The sequence below is a fragment of the Triticum dicoccoides genome, chromosome 5B (assembly GCF_002162155.2).
Source record: "Triticum dicoccoides isolate Atlit2015 ecotype Zavitan chromosome 5B, WEW_v2.0, whole genome shotgun sequence".
Taxonomy (NCBI): Eukaryota; Viridiplantae; Streptophyta; class Magnoliopsida; order Poales; family Poaceae; genus Triticum; species Triticum dicoccoides.
In genome coordinates, this window is record NC_041389.1 from 88440018 (window position 1) to 88443325 (window position 3308).

The 3308-nt window shown below is 47.4% G+C and overlaps 4 non-coding genes across 4 annotated transcripts; all 4 read left to right on the forward strand.

Annotated features, from left to right (window-relative positions):
- The first annotated feature begins 1085 nt into the window (after positions 1-1085).
- LOC119313587 lies at positions 1086-1204 on the forward strand. Its single transcript, XR_005151860.1, has one exon. It is a non-coding gene; the product is annotated as a 5S ribosomal RNA (ribosomal RNA).
- Positions 1205-1571: 367 nt separating this feature from the next.
- Positions 1572-1690, forward strand: LOC119313240. The gene has a single exon (XR_005151611.1). It is a non-coding gene; the product is annotated as a 5S ribosomal RNA (ribosomal RNA).
- A 366-nt stretch (positions 1691-2056) lies between these two features.
- LOC119313799 lies at positions 2057-2175 on the forward strand. Its single transcript, XR_005152064.1, has one exon. It is a non-coding gene; the product is annotated as a 5S ribosomal RNA (ribosomal RNA).
- Positions 2176-2818: 643 nt separating this feature from the next.
- Positions 2819-2937, forward strand: LOC119313811. Its single transcript, XR_005152075.1, has one exon. It is a non-coding gene; the product is annotated as a 5S ribosomal RNA (ribosomal RNA).
- The last annotated feature ends 371 nt before the right edge of the window (positions 2938-3308 follow it).

Here is a 3308-nt window from a genome sequence, read left to right on the forward strand (position 1 = left end):
TTTTAATTATTTTTTGCGCCTTGTGACAAACATATCGCACGTGCGCGATATATATTAATCCCGTTATATTATTTTTGACGTTTGCGATATGTTTAAGCTCGATGCTCATTGCTCGCGCGTCTTGGGGCGGCTTTGTGGTGCGAAGAGCGCGTTCTGAAAGGGGTGGAAAAACTCGTGTTGCTGGGTATGGAGGGAGGGGTGGAAACCGTGGAAAACTCATCTCCGTGATTGAGCGGGAGAGTAAGTAGTATAAGACATTATCCATTGTTAGGGAACGGTTGTAATGGCAGTGAGAATGTAGAATCGTCTTTGGAGCGGACCTGGGAGTGGCAAGCATAAGGGACGAAGAAGGGGAAACATGTCGGATGCGATCATACCAGCAGTAAAGCACCGGATCCCATCAGAACTCCGAACCTCCTGGGAAGTCCTTGTGTTGCATACACTTTTTAATTATTTTTTGTGCCTTGTGACAAACATATCGCACGTGCGCGATATATATTAATCCCGTTATATTATTTTTGAAGTTTGCGATATGTTTAAGCTCCATGCTCATTGCTCGCGCGTCTTGGGGCGGCTTTGTGGCGCGAAGAGCGCGTTCTGAAAGGGGTGGAAAAAACTCGTGTTGCTGTGGTATGGAGGGAGGGGTGGAAACCGTGGAAAACTCGTCTCCGTGATTGAGCGGGAGAGTAAGTAGTATAGGACATTATCCATTGTTAGGGAATGGTTGTAATGGTAGTGAGAATGTAGAATCGTCTTTGGAGCGGACCTGGGAGTGGCAATCCATTATATTATTTTTGACGTTTGCGATATGTTTAAACTCGATGCTCATTGCTCGCGTGTCTTGGGGCGGCTTTGTGGCGCGAAGAGCGCGTTCTGAAAGGGGTGGAAAAAACTCGTGTTCTTGCGGTATGGAGGGAGGGGTGGAAACCGTGGAAAACTCGTCTCCGTGATTGAGCGGGAGAGTAAGTAGTATAGGACATTATCCATTGTTAGGGAACGGTTGTAATGGTAGTGAGAATGTAGAATCGTCTTTGGAGCGGACCTGGGAGTGGCAAGCATAAGGGACGAAGACGGGGAAACATGTCGGATGCGATCATACCAGCACTAAAGCACCGGATCCCATCAGAACTCTGAAGTTAAGCGTGCTTGGGCGAGAGTAGTACTAGGATGGGTGACCTCCTGGAAAGTCCTCGTGTTGCATTCCCTTTTTAATTATTTTTTGCGCCTTGTGACAAACATATCGCACGTGCGCGATATATATTAATCCCGTTATATTATTTTTGACGTTTGCGATATGTTTAAGCTTGATGCTCATTGCTCACGCGTCTTGGGGCGGCTTTGTGGCGCGAAGAGCGCGTTCTGAAAGGGGTGGAAAAAACTCGTGCTGCTGCGGTATGGAGGAAGGGGTGGAAACCGTGGAAAACTTGTCTCCGTGATTGAGCGGGAGAGTAAGTAGTATAGGACATTATCCATTGTTAGGGAACGGTTGTAATGGTAGTGAGAATGTAGAATCGTCTTTGGAGCGGACCTGGGAGTGGCAAGCATAAGGGACGAAGACGGGAAAACATGTTGGATGCGATCATACCAGCACTAAAGCACCGGATCCCATTAGAACTCCGAAGTTAAGCGTGCTTGGGCGTGAGTAGTACTAGGATGGGTAACCTCCTGGGAAGTCCTCGTGTTGCATTCCCTTTTTAATTATTTTTTGCGCCTTGTGAAAAATATATCGCACGTGCGCGATATATATTAATCCCGTTATATTATTTTTGACGTTTGCGATATGTTTAAGCTCGATGCTCATTGCTCGCGCGTCTTGGGGCGGCTTTGTGGCGCGAAGAGCGCGTTCTGAAAGGGGTGGAAAAACTCGTGCTACTGCGGTATGGAGGGAGGGGTGGAAACCGTGGAAAACTCGTCTCCGTGATTGAGCGGGAGAGTAAGTTGTATATGACATTATCCATTGTTAGGGAACGGTTGTAATGGTAGTGAGAATGTAGAATCGTCTTTGGAGCGGACCTGGGAGTGGCAAGCATAAGGGACGAAGACGGGGAAACATGTCCGATGCGATCATACCAGCACTAAAGCACTGGATTCCATCAGAACTCCGAAGTTAAGCGTGCTTGGGCGAGAGTAGTACTAGGATGGGTGACCTCCTGGGAAGTCCTCGTGTTGCACTCCCTTTTTAATTATTTTTTGCGCCTTGTGACAAACATATCGCACGTGCGCGATATATATTAATCCCGTTATATTATTTTTGACGTTTGCGATATGTTTAAGCTCGATGCTCATTGCTCGCGCGTCTTGGGGCGGCTTTGTGGCGCGAAGAGCGCGTTCTGAAAGGGGTGGAAAAAACTCGTGTTGCTGCGGTATGGAGGGAGGGGTGGAAACCGTGGAAAACTCGTCTCCGTGATTGAGCGGTAGAGTAAGTAGTATAGGACATTATCCATTGTTAGGGAATGGTTGTAATGGTAGTGAGAATGTAGAATCGTCTTTGGAGCGGACCTGGGAGTGGCAATCCATTATATTATTTTTGACGTTTGCGATATGTTTAAACTCGATGCTCATTGCTCGCGTGTCTTGGGGCGGCTTTGTGGCTCGAAGAGCGCGTTCTGAAAGGGGTGGAAAAAACTCGTGTTCTTGCGGTATGGAGGGAGGGGTGGAAACCGAGGAAAACTCGTTTCCGTGATTGAGCGGGAGAGTAAGTAGTATAGGACATTATCCATTGTTAGGGAACGGTTGTAATGGAAGTGAGAATGTAGAATCGTCTTTGGAGCGGACCAGGGAGAGGCAAGCATAAGGGACGAAGACGGGGAAACATGTTGGATGCGATCATACCAGCACTAAAGCACCGGATCCCATCAAAACTCCGAAGTTAAGCGAGCTTGGGCGAGAGTAGTACTAGGATGGGTGACCTCCTGGAAAGTCCTCGTGTTGCATTCCCTTTTTAATTATTTTTTGCGCCTTGTGACAAACATATCGCACGTGCGCGATATATATTAATCCCGTTATATTATTTTTGACGTTTGCGATATGTTTAAGCTCGATGCTCATTGCTCGCGCGTCTTGGGGCGGCTTTGTGGCGCGAAGAGCGCGTTCTGAAAGGGGTGGAAAAAACTCGTGTTGCTGCGGTATGGAGGGAGGGGTGGAAACCGTGGAAAACTCGTCTCCGTGATTGAGCGGTAGAGTAAGTAGTATAGGACATTATCCATTGTTAGGGAATGGTTGTAATGGTAGTGAGAATGTAGAATCGTCTTTGGAGCGGACCTGGGAGTGGCAATCCATTATATTATTTTTGACGTTTGCGATATGTT